At 41.4% G+C, this 20,464-nt stretch overlaps 1 pseudogene; it reads left to right on the forward strand.

Moving 5' to 3' along the window:
• Positions 1 to 15,294: 15,294 nt before the first annotated feature.
• LOC149991774 (large ribosomal subunit protein eL31 pseudogene) lies at positions 15,295 to 15,673 on the forward strand (annotated as a pseudogene).
• The last annotated feature ends 4,791 nt before the right edge of the window (positions 15,674 to 20,464 follow it).

A 20,464-nucleotide genomic window follows, 5' to 3' on the forward strand; every position in this document is an offset into this window, starting at 1 on the left:
GCTAAAGCAATGGTGGAAACGTGGGCGCCGTGCTCCCTGGCGTGCGTCACCAATGGCCGCGCCCCGCGCCCAGCATCGGGCGGACGATACCGCCATCCATTAGGTCACCTTAGGTTTAAACAGCACAACACGACTTCCGGGGGGCTCACCCCCTATATTTTCCCCAGACCAGCCCCCAACCTAAGGCCCCTCGTATTTACCGGCCAAGAAATTAAAATGCTAGGATCCACCATGTAATCTAAAAGTACTGCACTGCCGCCTTTTTCTTAACTCTTCAAATGCTAATAATATGATTACCATTTTTATTAGGAAGGGTTGGCTTTGCATTTTCAGGACCAAGTAGAAAGCTCTTAGGCATTTAATTTACCTACATTTTCATGCAAAATAGGAATGGGGGAGAAGGAAGTGAGGGGATAACGTTGTTGATGTTGATCTGGGAAACTACAGATTCTCGAACTGCGCCTCCATCACTGATCCGTGGCAGTGAACCATTCCGCTCTGCACTTGTTTTTGACTTTGGGGTTATGGCTGGTGTTCAACAAGATGTAAAGGAAAGAACATCAGTGGCTGTGCTTTAAAGCCCTCCTTAATTACACTGACAATATCACTGGGCAAATGCCTCCATCATGCTATCAGTCTTTTGTGCCTCTCTTGGCGTTCGGAAGCTCCATGTGAATTGCTGTACTGTCTGAACAAATTTTAGATCCATGAAGTCGTATACTTCCACAAAAGCAGATGAACCTAGATATTAAACTAATCTCTCCTGCAGGCAGCCCCTAGTGCTGTTTTGCTGAGTCCTTCACCTTTCTACAAGAACTGGACAATGTCTTCACGAGTGTTCTTCAACATACTATCCTGTTAAGAAGCGGATCCCCTTCTTGGCACCTGCATCAATGTTTTCTTACCCACGACCACCTGTTCGCTGCTCTGCATTTTTTTCCTTTATTCTGTGTTTCCCAGGTTCTTGATTTGTCTGATAGCTATTCTGCTATCTCAGCTTTCAGTCTCTATACTTCAGACTACAGCTCCTGCTTTCTTCCTGTGATATTTTCCAGTTCTTGCCATCCCTCTGGAGTCAGGTCATTGGGAATCCAAGTTGTCCTCCTCCTCAGCCACATTGCAGGGCAGTGGGGCTCTCCCTGCTCAGCAGTAGGGTGGGCCTCTGGGGCATGTAACCTGTACAGTGTCAAGGATTCAGAAGAGTCTGCACTTGGTTTAATGCTCTGCTCTCATTGTCTTGAAATTCTTATTAATTTTTGAACAAGGAGCCCCGTGTCTTTGTTTTGCATTGGGTCTGTAAATTATGTAACCATTCCTGCTTAGCAGCTTGTGTCCTCCTGTGCAGGAGACAGGCCAGTGCTAGTGCCTCCCCTTGCTTCTGCAAGGTGCAAAGTAGATGGAGATGAAAATCCTTTAGCTGCTTTGCCATGAACTACTCAGATAGCCGTAACAAAAGTGCTTCATGATGTGCAGAACATCAGAGATAACTGGGCCAAAGACATTGCTGGGGGTAGTTTTAAGAGTTATTGTAAGAATGTTCTGAATGCATGTGTCATCTACCCATGACACAATCCTGGAAAGATTGTTAAAGGTAGGACATGGACAGGAGCAAACAGCTTGAGGCTTCTTTAAATCCTCAACTGAGCTATGCATACCTATTTGGATTCTGGAACATGTCCTCATTGCCTGGGTTTTATAATCTAGGCCCTTGGCTTCAAGGCATGTTACAGAACAAATAATCCCTTTGTGGGAATTGCTTGTATTACAGTTTCTGGAAATTGCTAGAATCTTCCAACAAAAAAAGCAAGAGAGACTTACTCAGCTATAGCCTGCATTCTGGAAGCAACCTCCCAATCAACAACATCCTGGCAGTGGCGAAAATATGGATAACATGGATTAATGTCCCCTGGACAGACCTCATCTGCTCTTGGCCAAAAGGGAGGCCTAAGACAGAGAAAAGCATCCCCTGCTGTCTTGGATGGAGCAGGCCGGGCACTTTCCCGTTGAACATAAGCAATACCCCAGAACATAAATATCAGACAGGGCCATCCTATGACCAGGGTGGGACAAGACAAAAATAAGGCTGCTCCATAATCATGTCTGAACATGCAGAACATGTGAACCTTGTCCAAACCACAAACGTCACCAAACATTCCCCAGTCCTGGCTAATGAGGGACTGCTGCTTCTTTACCCATCACAGCCTCCGTGTAGACTTCCCTGCTTCCAGATGGCATTCATTAAGACACCCAATCATGGAATCGCCCCTGCCCCCCAATCCAGAGCAACACCCGGCTTCCTTAAACGCTCCCCCAAAGCACCTGATAGCGGCCCGATCCTACACGTGGTCGTCTCTGACACCCTCTTGCTTACTGTGCTGCCCCATGGTGTGCGATCTCCCTTGCTGCAAGGAGAAGAAAACCTGCTTGTTCACTCCAGGTGTGTTCCTGGGGGGGTGTGACTAGAGGGCAGTGCCTATAGTGACAATAAGGTGAAGTCAAAACTTACGGTGAAAATCCATGGGTGACCCTTTTAGCAAATGCTATTTAGTGCCAGGTATTACTCTTATCCAAAACTCACATTCACAGGGACTCACGTGATTATTCATAGTCAGGCCAACTTGAGCATCTGCAAGAGTTTTTATAAACTCTGAGGAAGAGCCACACTGTCCTGCACATTTAGCAACAGTAACTACCAACTGGGAAGAAGAAAGTCAAAATGGAAGAAGAGACCTCCATGAAAAAGGAGAAGGAAGTGGTGGCAGTGACTGGGAAGAGGTACTAACTGGATACCTCGCCAGGCTGTCATTGTGCTGCTGCCCCCAACCTTCCTTGTGATGTTGAGGTAGGGGCTGGCAGCCCTAAGCATTTGCACCTGCCATCAAAGCCAGTACCTTTGTTTTACTGCTTTATTTTTTGCTTTTTCACCAGTCCACTTGGGAACCCTTGGAGACATTCTGCCTCCCTGCCTTCTGTGTGCAGCTGTGATGAAATCACTTCCTTTCTTTAAAATCCTGGCCTTAGTTATTAGGGTTAGAATTGCTGACAGAGATCCGGATAACTCCCCTGCCATTTTGCAGATGAGTGTGGGCCTCACCCAGCTAGTGAAATACGGTTAAATTTCTGATTAAAAAGAGTGTGTAACCAAGAGGGGCCTGGAATCTTTGACACAGAGTTTCTCAAGTTAGCTGCACACTGGATCACCTGGGGAGCTTTAAAAACTACACCTGCTTGAGTCCCAGCCCATGAAGCCCAGTCTGGGCATTGGGATTGCTAAAAATAAATAAATAAAACCCCAGGAGATGCCAATGTAAAGCCAAGGATGCCACTGCCAAATTAAGAAGCAGTGTGAACCACAATAGATCCAACTCCATGGCCACAAGGATGGCTCTAATATAAGTAAATAAATCATTAAAACAAGAAAATAACAAGTGCTGGCGAGGATGTGGAGAAATTGGAACCCTCCATACATTGCTGGTGGGAATGCAGACTGGTGCAGCTGCTATGGAAAACAGTATGGAGGCTCCTCAAAATGTTCAACAGAGTTACCAGTATGACCCAGCAATTCCACTAGGGCATATACCCTAGAGAATGGTAAACAGGTGTTCAAACAAAAGCTTGTACACGAATGTTTATAGCAGCACTATACACAACCTTCAAAAGGTGGAAACAACCCAATGTCCATCAATAAATGAGTGAATAAGCAGAATATTATTCAGCCATAAAAAGGAATAAAGTTCTGAGCCAGACTACAACACAGATGAACCTTGAAAACATGTTATATGAAAGAAGCCTGTCACAAAAGGACAAATACTGTGTAATTCCATTTGAAAGGTCCAGAGTAGGTAAATCCATAGAGATAGAAATTGGGTCAGTGGTTGCCAGTGGCCAGGGAGAAGTGGAGGGAGGTGACTGCTTGATGGGAATGGGGTTTCCTTTTGGGGCGATGAAAGTATCTTAGAAGTAGATACAGGGGGCAGTTGCCCAACATTGTAAATGCACTAAATGCCAGTGAATTTTTCACTGTAAAATGGCTAATCCCATACTATATGAATTCTACCTCAATTTTAAGAAAGCAGCTTGTAGCCAAACCAAGTTTTTAAGGTAAAGCTATACAGAAATTTATTTTAGATTTCATTTATTTATTTTAGAGAGAGGGGAAGGGAGGGAAAAAGAGAGGGAGAGAAACATCGATGTGTGAGAGAAGCATGGATTGGTTGCCTCTTACGCGCCCCAACCAGGGACCTGGCCTGCAGCCCAGGCATGTGCTCTGACTGGGAATTGAACAGGAGATCTTTCAGTTTGTGGGATGATGCCCAACCCACTGAGTCACACCAGTCAGGGCTGTACAGAAATGTTTATTAAGGGTACCCATTACTTGAAGCAAATTTCAAATGCCTAATGGGAGGAAGTTGAAGTGAGGTGTTTGAAAAATTAAGAAATAAAAATATAAAGAGCAAAATCAAAGGCTGTTGGGAAACCAGCCTCATGGTTGCAGTTTTCCCAGAGAAAAGCGTTTTTCAGCCTCAAACACTAACTTATTTACTCCTTACAATAGCCCAAAGAGGTAGGTGCAATTGTCCCCATTTTACCAACAAGTTAACTGAGGCACAAAGAGGTTAGGTAGCTAGAAAGTGGTAGAGCCAGCACTTGAACCCAGGCAGGTGGCTCCAGAATCGGGCCCTTCACCCCTTCATGGTGCTGCATCTGATTGCCCTGGCTGTTGTCTCAAACTGTCTTCACTTTTCTTGCAACCCCACAAAACCAATGTGTGTGAGTCTGCCTGCCTCGCACCAGCAGGCACCCCTTCCCCGTCAGGAACTGTGACCTTGGAGAGGACATCCTGCCTCTCACCTCTCTGGAGCCATTGCCTGTCTTCACCAATTTCTGGAGTGAATTCCTACCCCACTTCTTACTAGCTGTGTGACAGTGGACTGGTTCATCAACCTCTCTGTGCCTCCTTCCCCGCTCTATAAAATGTAGCTAATAACATTACCTATCCCATAGAGCTGTTGTAAGGATTAAATGAATAAATATATGATAAGCACATGACACGTATTCAATAAGTGGGAGGTAGCTACAAGGCTGAGAATGAGAATGTCGATATTATTATTAAGGCACATTCTACTCCAGGCCCGAAGCTCCTTCAGGACTCTGGAGTTTTTGCCCTTGCTCCCCCAGTGCTTGGCACTGTGCCTAGCACATTGCAAGCCTCCAGTATCTGTGTCTTTGGAAATGAACTGAGGAATAGAACATTATGCTGAATACCCTAAAGGACCCCAAACAGAGACCAAGTTCTCTGAGATCAGGTGCTGGGGAAGGGAGGTAAGGGTGACAGCCCACCCATATGACTTCCCACTTTGTCCCCCATCATTCCACTTATAGTCCCAATCCCCAGGGTGCCAGGCAGTCCACAGGCCATTCAGAAGGGCTTTAAGAGTTTGTTGGTAGAACTTCCTCGAGGATTATTTAAGAAAAGTAAGTGACAAAAGGCTTTCCTCAAGACATTTAAACCAGTACCCTGGGTACCCGTCATAATCCTCAGTTGTTTTCCTGCTGGCCCTTTTAGAACTAGCATGTAGAACACAAAGGGATGACAAGTTGGTTCCTGCTGTTGCCCTTCAAACACTGTCCTCACCCCAGGGGGTGCAGCCAGTTTGAGAAAGCCTGACTTAGCAGGAAGACTGGAAGTCTGAGGCTCCATCACTCAGCCCTAAGAAGACATGGGAGGCCAGTCTTTCCTATTAAGAGGAACTCTACTTAACTCTTTAGTGAAGCCCTCATTTCTCCACGTGAAACGCTGTACAGCCCACCCCACTTCCTTTTTTCCTCTCATTTCTAACAAAGAATGGGACATTATGGGGAAGGGAGTCTTAATTGTTACAATGCATTACCTAAGCACCCCAAGTAATGACACAATCAAAAGGGTTACCAAAGCAAATAATGGAGCGGGCTTTGGTCCAAAAAGTAATGCCCTGGCTTCTTGTTTGAATGCAACATTTACTACAGCTGGTACTTGAAGATGTGACTAAATTGTCAACTGTATGTTATAGTTAAATATGTTTTTCTCTAAGGTTGATGCCTTTCTTCCGTAGTCTCTGGAGAGGGAGTTCAAGGAATGATTAGCATCAGGACCTTTTGCTAGCCTGCCTGGATCCTTATCTGGATGATTGCATTTGTTTGCAGGTAACCTTTGGCAAATGACCTAATCTCTCTAAGTTTCTTCATCAGTGAAGAAGGTATCATACAATAACAGCACTTCATTCATACACTTGTTCTGAGGCTTCAATACATTAACAGAAGTATAGCACTTAGAATGGTGCCTGGCACAGAGAAAGCCCCATGGAAGAATTAGTTATTACTAATGAGTTAAGACTGATGCTTAACTGGTGGTTTCCTTTGTCCCAGCCCAAATGGTGGGCACCTGGGGGTTTAGAGGGCAACTCCCACTTCAGTTGCCATTTGCCTACAGTAGAGCCAAAAGACTCCCAAAGCCCACAGAAGGTCCGCCTGTCTTAAAATGTATTTGATACAACTCAGCGGTCAGAGGAAGTCCCAGAAGCTGACTGCGGTGGGATTGGATGTGAGCCGCCATTTCACACTATGTGGCAGCACCACGCCTTTCACTTGCTGGACACTTGGGTCTCTTTCCTTGCCTGAAATACCTCCTTTCCCCAGCAAAGTTTATTCGCTGTTTAAAGACATAGAGACTGAGGCCCAGTGACCTGCTCAAGGCCACACACACCAGTCCATGGCAGAGCAAGGCTTGAAGCGTGGGTCGGCCTGATTCCAAAGTCAGGATAATTTCTAATCTATATCGAGGTGCCACTCAGTACTGGAAATGAGAGCAGAGAAAAGGCACTGAGTGCTTCAGTTAAAACATGCTCATTCTACATGCAAACGATTGTTGTTTTGAGGAAAGTGTAAAAGAAAAAGATAGATTACATTTTGGCATGCAAAAGCAAAACGATAAATTTTTTTTTCCTGTTCCTGGATCCCAATGCAGCCTCTTCACTGTAACCGAAACGCAGGTCTAGCTGCCTGCGGCTATGAAAGCCAATCTGCCAATACTCTAGAGGCAGGTGCTGATGTAAGGAAAGTGGTTTATTTGCAGATGCCAGCCATCTGGAAGAGATGGGACTCATGTCTCAAAGCCCATGTCCTAGGCAGATGGGGGACTCACCTCTCAAAGCTCATTTCCACCTCTCGGTGGAGGCAGAGGTTTTTATAAAAAGGGAGAGGGACACAGAACAAAGAGACCAAGAGAGGGGCTTGAAAGCTCTCTATGAGCAGACCAGCACTGTCAGTCCATTCTGATAAGGCAAGTGACTGTCTGTTGTGTGTCATCCTGGTTTAGTCATCCTGGCTCCACAGTTGAAGGTCAGCAAATCTCCCGGAGCTGGGGTAGGTTTCAATGTCCCACTCTTACAATTTTCCACTGTTAAGTCAAAGCAAGTGAATTTATGCATGTTGACACAGCTCTTATTTTAAACTCTTCTTTGGCTCAGTTTTCAGCTTCTTCCTCTGGGCACAACCAGTACCATGAATCCCCTCTTTCAGTCTCTGAAAATCTGCCCAAAATCATTATGTAGCAGTTACTGTTAATATCAACACTGCAAATGATAATTCAGTCCTCCCCACTAAACCATAGGTTTCTTCTGGTTTTATAGTAGATTACCTGGCATATTATTACTGTGTTGATCATAAGGGTCTTTCCCTTTAAGGATATATTAATATTGATATTTTAAACATATATTCCTTGGAGAGCACCCTTCTAGTTGCTAGATGAGATGCTGCCCAATTTATGATTCACTTAATAAAGCCAATTAGATCTTCAAAAAATAATAAAATATGTTCATTGCATCAGGAAGTTTGTCCTTTAATAATCTTAAATCTTTTTTTCCAAACATTTTACATAGTTTTTTCATTTTTGTCTGAAATAGACATATTGTTTCACTCTCAGTATACCTACTGACATTAAAACTCCATAAGTGAAAAACGAATGTATGTTATTTTAAATTTGCTTCCTTGAAAACCACCAGGTTAGCCCTTGCTGGTGTGGCTCACTACATTGAGTGCCGGCCTGTGAATAAAAGGGTCACCAGTTCAATTCCCAGTCAGGGCACATGCCTGGGTTGTGGGCCAGGTCCCCAGTTGGGGGCGTGTAAGAGGCAACCACACATGGATGTTTCTCTCCCTCTCTTTCTCCCTCCCTTCTCCTCTCTCAAAAGTAAATAAATAAAATATTTTTAAAAACACCAGGTTATTGTACTTTGGCTATTTGCAATTAATGAAACATAATTTAGAAACTTTACAGCAAACATATTTGTGCAAAAAAGGACATTGTACTGCAATGCAAGATGCCTACCACATTAGGCCACACTACCAAGATAGGGAGTCATAGCAGCTCTACCTAACACATAGAAACAAATACAGGGAGGCTGCCAAAATGAGGAGACAAGAAACATGGCCCAAATGAAAGAACAGATCAAAACTCCAGAAAAAAAACTAAACAAAATGGAGATAAGCAATCTATTAGATGCACATTTCAAAACACTGGTTATAAGGGTTCTCAAGGAACTTAGTGAGGACCTCAGCACCATAAAAAAGATGCAGCCAGAAATGAAGGATATAGTAATTGAAAATAAATAATAATTTACAGGGAAACAACAATAGAGTGGATGAAGCCGAGAATCAAATCAATGATTTGGGACATAAGGAAGCAAAAAACAAGCATTCAGAACAGCATGAAGAAAAAAGAATCCAAAAAAGTGAGAATAGTGTAAGCAGCCTCTGGAACAACTTCAAGCATTCCAAAACTCACATCAGAAGGATGCCAGAAGGAGAAGAGAAAGAACAAAAAAATTGGAAATCTATTTGAAAAAATGAAAGAAAACTTTCCTAATTTGGTGAAGGAAAAAGATGTGCAAGTCCAGGAAGCACAAAGTCTCCCAAATATGATGGATGCAAAGAGGCCCACTCCAACACACATCATAATTAAAATGCCAAAGGTTAAAGATAAAGAGACAATCTTGAAAGCAGCAAGAGAAAAGAAGTTAGTTACCCATAGCGCAGTTACCATAAGACTGTCAGCTGATTTCTCAAAAGAAACTTTGCAGGCTAGAAGGGATTGGCAAGAAATATTTAAAGTCACGAAAAGTAGGGACCTACAGCCAAGATTGCTCTACCCAGCAAAGATATCATTTAGAAGCGAAGGGCAGATAAAGAGCTTCCCAGACAAGAAAAAACTAAAGGAGTTCATTTTCATCAAACCACTATTATGTGAAATGTTAAAAGACTTAAATTTAAGGTAACGAAGAAGATCAAAACTATGGACAATAAAATAGCAATAAATACATATCTATTAACTGAATCTAAAAAACAAACTAAGCAAACAAGAAGAACAGAGACAGAATCATGGATACAGAGAACACTTTGATGGTTGCCAGGTAGGAGGGGCATGTGGGGGAGAATGGGTGATGAGGTGAGGGGACTAAGAAGTACAAATAGGTAGTTACAAAATAGTCATGGGGATGTAAAGTACAGTATAAGAAATGGAGTAGCCAGAGAACTTATACGCATGACCCACGGACATGAACAATGGTGTGGGGATTGCCTGAAGGAGTAGAGGGGAGGTGCTGGGTGGAGGGTGGCAAGGGGGTAAAAGTCAGGACAACTGCAATAGCATAATCAGTAAAATATAATTTTAAAATTAAAAAAAGAAAAAAGGGATGAAGAACTAACACCCTGCAAAAAAAAAAAAAAGTATATCAAAATGAAAGGTTATCAAGAACAGTGAATGGATAGAAAATATAAGAATGTTAAAAAGAAAGAAGAAAAGCCATGGTCCTGAAGTGTATATTACACAGCAATATCTAAGACATGTTTAAATGTCTTTGTAACAAGCAAACTTGACTTTAGGGAAACAGCCTTTTAAAGTGCAGGGTTGAGGAAAACAGGAAGGTTGCCTTTTTGATATTTTCAGCCCATTGTTTACAGGTTCAATTAAAAATAAAACCCACCCAGAGGTTAATGCACTATCCAGCCCTGTCACTCACTACCAGGCATCCAGGTTGCAGCTCACCTTCACTGACAGCTTTGACACCTGAATGCAATGCCTGCCTCATCCTGGGATGAGGTTTCTCTGTGGGAGATTTAGCCAATGTCCTATCTCAGTTCTTTGATCTCAGCTCCAGTAATTCTGGATACTTGAGGTGGGGTGGGGGGAGGAGGCGGCTTCATGTAAAGGTCATGAGCCACCCAGAATGTGTGCAGTGCTCGTTCTTTGATCATATCAAGACCTTCAGTCAGGGGACCACCCGATTTCCTCATCATTTTATCACTCACCTCGTTTCTGTTCTCTCCCCATAGTTGGTCATCACGTCCTCAACCCCTCAAGCCCTCATTTTTCCCTGCAAACTCCCAACCCTGAATCAATTCAGCCTTTTGCCTCCTCATGCGAGAGCACGCGCGCACACACACACACACACACACACTACCCCCCCCCCAATGTGACTGGGCTTTCATGTCATTTGGCTATCTTTATTAACCTTTTCTTGGTTCTTTTATTACTTGGTATTTCGTTGTTATTTTACACTGCTGAAACCCTTTCCCATGGTTTCTATGACATCACTATCTTCTGGTTCCCACTACTTGTTTGACTTCACAGCTTCTTCACAAACTTCTTCACAGGTTCTTCTCTGTTGAGTTTCTGCAGGGTTCCATCCTTGACATGTCTTCTCTACCAGTGATTCCCAAACCTGGCTGCATATTAGAATTACCTGGGAAGTTTTGAAGAATCATCATGCCTGTGTCTCATCACTAATTTGATTGACAGGTGGTACGGCCTGAGCATTTGGGTTTTTTAGTCCTTACAAGTGATTATAAGGTGTAGCCAAGGTGGAGCAGTTTCTTCTCTGGGAGATCTCATCAACTCCTATAAGTTTAGCCACCCATATGCAGAAGATTCCTAAATCTCCATCTGTGGCTCTCACCTCTTCTCCTGAGCTTTGGATCTGCCTATTGGTTATACTCACCCCTACAGAGTCAAAGTCAAGTGACCCAACTGAACTCTTTACCCTCCTCTCCAACTTGATCTTTCTCATGTAATCTCAAACTTGAGATATTTAGATGTTAGTAAATAGTGAATAAAAACAGACTCTGTACTACCATCTACTGAGCTGACCACATCAGAAACTTCTGACTTATTCTTGACTCTTCCTTCACTTCCCACACTCCATCAATCACCAAATCTTTCTTAAACCCATCTGGTCATTTCCCCAATGCTATTCATGCCCCACATGCTTCAATAATCATCTTTCCAGAATACAGTTCTAATGCTATAACAAGTCCCCTGCTACAACACTTCAATGACTGCCAGCTGCTTACAGAATGAAGACCCAATGCTACATGTGGCTTGAACACTTTTCACAGTCTGACCTTATCCTGCCTTTTTTTCACTCAACTCCTATTATTCCGCTAAAGACAGGTTCTAAACCTTCTAAGTCACTGCAAGTCTCAGACACATCATGGCCTTTCATGACTCAATATTGTTAAGAAAATAATCAATAAATTGGGAATAAAATAACTTATCAAATAATAAAAAGATTATCCCATGCTCTTTTAATGTTGTACTGAAATATTCTCAAATAAGTGCTCCTATGTTACCTGATGCAGAGCAGTGCTGTTCAATAGAGCCACATATGCAATTTAAAAATATTTTTTTATTTATGTTTTAGAGAGAGGGGAAGGAAGGGAGGAAAAGAGGGAGAGAAACATCCATGTTCACAGGAAACATTAATCGGTTGTCTCTCCCGCGCCCCTAACTGGGGACCTGGTCCCCAACCAAGCTGTGTGACCCATTTGAGAATTGAACCAGCAACCCTTAGGTTTGCAGGCCAGTGCTCAATCCACTGAGCCACACCAGCCAAGGCCACATATGCAATTTTTAGTTTAGTAGTAGTCATATTTTAAAAATAAGTAAAAAGAAACTGGAAAGCCCTGACTGGTGTAGCTCAGTGGACTAGCTGTTGTCCCACAAACCAAAAGGCTGCTGGTTTGATTCCCAGTCAGGGCACGTGCCTGAGTTGCTGGCCAGTTCCTGGTTGGGGGCCTGAGAGAGGCAGCCAATGGATGTTTCTCTCTAGCATTGATGTTTCATTCCCTCTTTCTCCTTCCCTTTCCCTCTTTCAAAAAATAAACAAAACTTTTAAGAAAAAGAAAAACGAAACTCCTCATTAAAAAAATGAAACTGGAGAAATTTATGTTAATAATGTATACATTATTTTACCCAGTATATTCAAAGTATTATCCTTTGACTATGTAAAAAAACATTAATGACATATTTTAGATTTTTTTCTTAACCTAAGTCATTGAAATCCAGTATGTGTTTTACCTTTACAGAACATCTTTGGATGCTACATTTTGAAGAAAAGTACTTAATCTGTATTTAGATTTCATAAAATTAACAGTTGAAAAAAGATAAGTTTACATAGCCAAGTTGTTTTAGCATACTTAAATTTTTCCCATAACTGAACTGAGTACCAAAAATCATTTTTATTTAATATTTACATCCACACTGATAAAACTAGTTTAGTTTTTAGAAGAATTGATTTGACTCTGAAGCAAAATGTGCGATTTTCAAAACCACATCTGTACAAGTTAAGTAAATTCACTAATCTGTGTCAACTCAGTATTCTTCATGTTCAAATCAAAGGGGTATTGTGTTACTTAAGAAGCAATTTTAGATTTATCAATATAAACAAAGCATTTTTCAAAGTTTCCTTATAATTTTACAGCCAATTTACCTAATGCTGTCTATTACAATTAACATCTTCTGATACCATTTCATGTTAGAAAAGGGTATAAAATCATTATTATTTATTTAAATCCTGTAACGTTCCTATTTCAGCATAAACTCTTATATCTGCCTAGCTAAATCACAAATAAGTTTTCCTTTCTGTGGAGCATCAAACTTATTTTATTCTGTGTAGTGTGATATCCATGAGAAAACATGCAAATCACATTACCATTTTTCTGATTAATGAGTATTTGGCAAGCATCCCTTTTGCTCCAAGAAAATCTTGAATTGTAGTTTACATCACAGTAAAACTTAGTAAAACTCTTTGTGGCTCAACCAACGAGCATTGGCAACAAACACAAGATCATTAAATTCATCGTCTACTTCTTTCAACGGTTCCATAAACTGGTGATGAGTCATAGAATTTGCACATATATGCTCAACAATTTTAACAACCATTTCCATGACACTTTTCAGAGAATCTGTTTCAGAAAACTGAGCACAAATATTTTCAGCATGTATCATAAGTGACATGAAGTCACCAGAAAACATTAGTGTCTTGTTTTAAAATTCCAACATATCCAGAATCTTGACCTAACAGCTGGAGCACCATCTGTTATATATATTTTTTATATCTAACTAAAGTTCTTCTTTGACAGATGTAAGAGATTTTAAAGTATCTATACCATAGATTTTTAGGCTGTGACTTGTCATTTCTTTGCAAGTATGGCAGTCCTTTGAAACAAAACATACCCAAAATATTAATTAGACAAGTGTGCTGTATTACATGAATCATCCAAAGCTAAAGCAAAGGACTTGTAATTTTTTCAATTTTGAATCAATCTTAGATACTGTTAGAAAGGCCTGGTATTCTACAAGTATTTTGTGGTTTAATTGAAGATCTTTCTTTTTCATAAAATATCTTTTCTAGTCTTTTCCTTACAATTAAAAAAAAAAGTCCATAACTAAAATAATAATTTCTTTTACTATTGCCATCTAAAACTAGTTTTCTTTTATGTGCAGGGATTCGAGTCATCTGAAAGCTGGCCAAAGCCACAAGTTCAGAGCTTGCTATCATTTTTCAAACACTTTTCACTGGACATTCAATTTTGAATGCAGGCAACTAATTTTATTGATTTTTTTTTACTCTTATCGTCAGATTCACTCTGTATTCACTGAAAAATGTTGCTTATTATTGTTCACTTTATTACCTTTAAATGATTTTACACAATAGCTTTTTTGTTTTGGTCTGCTGTAGGAAGTGATATGAAATTTACAACATATTTCTTCTAATGTATTTGCTTGCTTGTTTTTTTCTCTTCTGGTTTAGTACTAATATCCGCATCTCCATTCAATTCTGCCTCAGTACTATGCCTTCTATTTAAATTTTAAAATTAGTCCATACTTATTTTTTAATTTATTTTTTAAAATTAATTTGTGTTTTAAACCTCACCCAAGGACATTTTTTCATTGTTTTTAGAGAGAGGAAGAGAGAGGGGGAGAGAGAGGGAGAGGGAAGGAGGGAGAGAGAGAGAGGGAGAGAGAGAGAGAGAGAGAGAGAGAGAGAGAGAGAAATCCATTGGTTGCCTTTTGTACGTGCCCTAACTGGGGATCAAACCCAAAACCTAGCCATGTGCCCTGACCAGGAATCAAACCTGTGACCCACCCAGTCTAGGGGACAATGCTCCAACCAACTGAGCCTCACTGGTTTAATTATATTATAATTTAAATTATCAGAAGTATTTCAACTTAGTTACCAATTGTGATTTACATAGGTATGACAGTAGACGGTGCTGTCTGTATAAAGTGTACGAATAAACACATTTCAATGTTAAATTAGTGTGTAGTAACATTTGAATTGACTCAATCCATTGACATTAACTAGAGAGGTAATGGGTTTCTGTATAATACTAAAGACAGTGCAGTACAGTATAGCAATATCTATGAGATGCAACAGTTAAAGTATAAATGTTCTAGAAAAATAGGAAGGAGATAAACAAAGATGTTTACCATTACTTATGGGCAAACTTATGCATTATTTTAAAATAATTTTCTTTCTTGACTATCTGTATTTTTCAAATTACAGTTTGTACTAAGAGAACTCTCATAAAAAGTATCTTATAATTTTAACTCAGGTTAACTTCATGAGGCTTTTTCTCACTTCCCTTTTCTCTGTTCCTACAAAACCCCGTGCACTACTCTGAAACAGTTTAGCAACACGGGTAGTCCCAGGTTCTTGCCACCTAATTCAAGTAGTACCTTTAAAAAATGATGCGGATGGTGATGATATTGATAAATATGTATACAAGACTGAATCCCTCCTCCTGAAATAGTCATTTCTTTTCGATAACCTGAAATAATCATGTCTTTTCTATAATTATGCTTACCTAGATGCGGTGCGCTTCTTTTTTTGCAGTTTCCTGTAAATAATATTTTGATGTGCCTAAATTGTGAATAAACTGACAGTGCCTTTCTCTTTCCAACTTGGCCTTGGTAGAATGGCTCCCACAAAAAAGGGTAGTGAGAAGAAAAAGGTCCGTTCTGTCATCAACAAGGTAGTGACCAGAGGATACACCATTAACATTCATAAGTGCGTCCATGGAGAGGGGGTTCAAGAAGCGTGTCCCTCGGGCACTCACAGAGATCCAGGGATTTATCATGAAGGAGAAGAGAACTCTAGATGTGTGCATTGACACCAGGCTCCACGAAGCTGTCTGGGCCAAAGGAATAAGGAATGTCGCATACCATGTCCAGGTGCGGTTGTCCAGAAAACGTAATGACGATGAAGATTTACAAAACAAGCTCTGTGTGTTGGCTGCCTATGTACCTGTCATCACTTTTAAAAATCTACAAACAGTTAATGTGGATGAGAACTAACTGCTGATTGTTGAATAAAGTTATAAGACTGCAAAAAAAAAAACAAACAAACAAAAAACAGGAAAACCCACAGACAAACAAACCTGACAATGCCTTATAAATACAACGACAAGGGAAAAAACCAACCCAGCATGTATTTCTATCGGTGTCTGCCCTGCATCCTGAGTTACAGAATTAACTGTTTATCCTTCTCTCTTTTCCCCCTAGAATGTGAGCCCTTGAAGCAGGGGCTGTTCTTTTAACCTCTGTGGCTCAATGCGTAGGATAAGTCCCGGCATGTGACAGGAGAGAGGGCATGCTATAAATCTGTGAGCAATGAATGAAAGAATTGGAATCCCATGTATTCATTTTTTTTCATGCATGTACACACTCAGCCCCTACTATGTGGTATCCATCCTAGAACATCTGTAAGTTTGGGATATAAGAGGATGATGATTCATTTATTTGAATATGATGAAATGATATATTTAAAAGCAGAAATTAAAAGACATGGCACAAGGAAGACAACAAAGACCTGACTAGTTTTATACAGTGGGACATTCATCCTAACTACAAAACAATTGCATTACTATGAAAGTGAGAAGCAGTGCCTTATAGGCTTATTTCTCAGTGTGCACCCAATCCTAACTTCCTATGTAAGGCTTCAAATAAAAAGACTGCTCTTTGCTATTTACTTTCCCCAAATCTTGTGATCTGGAGATCAGAATCACAAGTTGGCAAACCTACCCAGAGTTTGTAGCATTCTGAGGTAAGCACAGATGCTGTTAAACTACAAATAGAATCAAGTATTTTCATCACAGCTGGATTTCCGCCTTCTCTGCCATCTGTGGAGCCCACCTGCCAGGCAATCAGTCAATAGGTGCTCACCTTCTCTCTGCATTCCTGTGGCATTAAGGCAGTTACTTCCATGGAGAAAATGTAACTCTGAAGCAGGGTCCCTCCATTGTTGTTGCTATGGTGGGCTTAAGTTCATGCTAGAGTTACTAAAGAAAGAAGATGAGACACCCCACAGGAGTGATCTGGTAGACAAGATCTTAATCAAATGATCCAACTTTTCATCACTGATAACAGGACAAACTGACATCAAGTGCCTTATGATGTAATGTCAGGGTGGCTGAGTTATCCGTTGCTGCATGATAAACCACCACAGGATTTAGTGACTTAAATAACCATTGAGGAGACCTTAAAATTGAATACAAACAACTAAATGAACTGAAAGGTTTTTTTAAATACATGGGGGAGGCGGCATTAATCCACGTATTTCGATACCCAGAATTTGTACCACATGCCTTTAAGCTAAAGAGAAAAAGAACTCCAATAATAAACACATATTGAACTCCAGTAAGAAAGCTTGTTTTGCATAAGCATGAGTTCACAATTTCAAAACTACTTTCTCTGCATTCTAGGATTAAGCAAATAAGTAAATATATTGTGAATAATGGATGGGATCCATGTTTTTCACTGGTGGAGAAAGTAGTTACAGCCATGAAAAGGGGCCAGAATAGATAGAAGACTTCTGTATTGGATTGGAACTGGAGGTATCAGTTTTAATAGAGATAGATAAATAGGTAGATAGGTAGACAGATGGATACAGAAATAGACATACATATGTGTGTATATGTATTTAGTGTTTGTGTGCATGTACGTATATATGCACAGATATGTATGTGTACATTTAGATATCTATTTCCCAGCTCTGTCTCCTGAGAGAGTCTAGAAGTAATGACACCCCAGTAATGATGAACATACCCAGCACCCAGATTGTGGTTTCTAGATAACATTCTTCACTAAAAGGAACCAGGATCCTTGGAGAAATGACTGCTTTTAGGAGTGGAACAAGGAAAATACAAGATGAGTTGGACCATCTTGTTCTAGAAAGTAAGGGAGCACTCAAGATTATAGGGACATGTTGAAAGGTCACAGAAGCCAACTTGAAGAACTCCCACTGGCTCACTGTAGAATAATTTGAGCATAAAAGTAAAAATACTAACATGGAGGGTTATAATTGATTGAATAAAGTAAGAATCCATGAATCCACACTTAAATGAATGAACAAACAAGTCAATAAATAAGAAGAAAAAGATCTTCCTTACAGTGAAAGCCAAATAATAAATGCAGAAGAAATCATGAAAATGCAAAAATCACCCTTTGGTCACTGTCATAATAATAATGATGATTCAGACAAGTATCATCAATGTGTGCTAAAACGAGTAGGTGAAAGTTTGGGTAGTAACAATATTTACTAAGTACCAAAGTATCTCTCCAGAAGACATCTATTAATTGAAAGAGGAAGGCAGTAACTTTACAGTTACTGACAGATAACAGCTTAACCAAATGATCAAAGTTAAGATCAATAATGAAGCTAATTGACAGGATGTGCCTTCTAGTGTGATGCACTGAGAAAAATTCAGCATCATTTCTGTAGTATTCCTTCCCAAAGTGCATGATCAAAGTCTCATCATGAGGAATACTAAAGTTAAGGACACTTTACAAAATAACTGGCCTGCAGTCTTCAAAAAATATCAAGTGTCATGAAATATGAAGAAAGTATTTCAGATTAAAGAAGCCTTCTTAAAGAGACATGATAATTGGAGGCAACACATATCTTGGATTTTCTGTTCTGTTTTTTGCTACAAAAGAAAATCATTGAGACCATTGGTGAAATCTTAATTAGGTATACAGATCTGGCTCTAGTATTGTACTGATGTCAATCGACTGTTCTTATAACTGTATATGGTTACATAAGAGAATTTCTTACAAACATTTAAGGGTAAAGGAGCATCATACTACTATTTACTCAAACAGGCCGGAAAAAAAAAAAAAAAACAAGGGAGATACAGAGAGAGACAGATGATGACAGAGACTGAAAGCAGAATAAAGGACATATAATAAAGTACTGTATTAACATTTGGTGACTGGATATCTGCAACTTTTCTATAAGTCTGAAATTATGTCAATCTCTCTATATAAATACCTGTTGTTGTTTTGGGCTCAGATGAGTCTTTCTTGTTTTGAGTCTCACGTGGAAAGTCATTGCATGATCCTTGATTAGATTCCAGGTTGGAGGAAAATATAAAGGACATCTGGGGGCCAACTGGGGAAATGTGAATGCTATCTGTACACTAGATAATATTGTTTCGTTAATGTTAAATTTCTTGGATACGATAAGGTGACTTTGGAGGAGAATATCCCTATTCTCAAGAGATACAAGGTGAAGTATTTTAGTTCAAGAGAGAGTATCATAACATCTGTAATTTGTTTTCAAATGCTTCAGGAAATATACTAAGAATAAACTTAAATACGTGTATGTGTACGTGTGTGTTTATGTTTGGAGAGAGAGAAGCAATTGTGGTAAAGTAATTGTCAATCTCAGTGAATGGCACCGAGCTATTCTTTCAACTTTTCTGTAGTTTTGAAATTTTTCAAAATAAAAGAGTTGGAAATAAAAATAAAAGAAGAGCATTTCTTGAAACGATTTTCGCTTTCAAATACTGTAGTTATTTATATGGTGCCCACATATATCACAGAATCTTAGAATCTTAGAGTCCTCAAGAGTTCGTCCAGCCCAGTGTTTATCAAACTATGGATTGTAACTCAGTGCTTGGTCATATATAGCAGGTATCTGGTCAGCATTTGTTCGAATGGAATGGAATGGCATAGAAGAAAACAGTATCAGTGGGTACCATCACTTACTAAGGGAAGTTTGTTCGGGAGGACTTTTCAGGCACCAACAGAGACTGCTCTCCCCTTGAGGGCCTGCTCTTCCGCCGCGGGGTCTTCCGCCGCAAGGTCCTCCACTTCCTGTCGGTGGCCACCATCTTGACGGGTTGACAGGACAGCCTCATCGCTGCTCGGTTGAGGTCCTGCCTGGCGCCATGTCTGACACTGGTGATGAAAACCCTGCCCTGGGGGGTCAGGGGGAACCCTTGGCCGAGGCAGAAGCCAGGGTGAGGGAGGAGGAAGGTCAGGACGTGGTAATGCACGGCTCCGAGCCCCATGGGGATGACGAAGCCGGGCCGGTGGGAGTGGCCGGCGCCGTGGGCGGTCTGGGTGAGGAGGCCATGGAAACCGGAGGCCCGGGGGGAAGTACCAGTGAGGAGGCTTCTGGCACCGGGCCGGGGGAGGAGATGATGGAGCAGGCCCCAGGCCAGCAGCGCAGGGTGCGCAGACCAGTGGCGCGGGGTGCCCGCTTTCTCTCTCGGCCGGCGCTTCGCTACCTGTACCTGGATGTGGTGTGCTCATCACTGCACAGCCTGTACCAGAATCACCACAATCTCATCCCTCCCCGTGGCCGTGTAATAGCTCGGCCCCATTCTCGGATGCCCCTGCCCTTGGGCTATGTTCGCGTGGTCTTGGTGGCCGGAAGGCCCAGAATGCTGGCTCCAGTCATGGTGCCCCCGGTCTCTGGAGAGGGGGCGGCAGCCGTTCTGCCCTCGGTCTCCGGAGAGGGGGCGGCAGCCGTTCTGCCCTCGGGCTCCGGAGAGGGGGCGGCAGCCATTTTGTCCCCAGGTTCCGGAGAAGGTGCTGCAGCCATGGTGCCCCACCGTTCCGGAGAGGTGGCCACCGCCATAGCGCCCGAGGACCAGGCCAAGGCCGAGGTCGAGGTCAACGAGGAGCCCAAGCAGACGGCTGAAACTCCGGAGGAAACAACTGAGTACCAGCATGAAAACTCCGAGGAAGAGGCCCAAGATGCTGAGACTAAGGAAGAAAAGAAACCAGAAGGACCGGAAGAGGATGAGGATCCAGCGGAGAGCGGGCCCGGAGAATAGAAAAAAGATGGAGAAGGAAGAA

Source organism: Furipterus horrens, unplaced genomic scaffold, assembly GCF_987537825.1.
Source record: "Furipterus horrens unplaced genomic scaffold, mFurHor1.1.pri manual_scaffold_17, whole genome shotgun sequence".
Classification (NCBI taxonomy): domain Eukaryota; kingdom Metazoa; phylum Chordata; class Mammalia; order Chiroptera; family Furipteridae; genus Furipterus; species Furipterus horrens.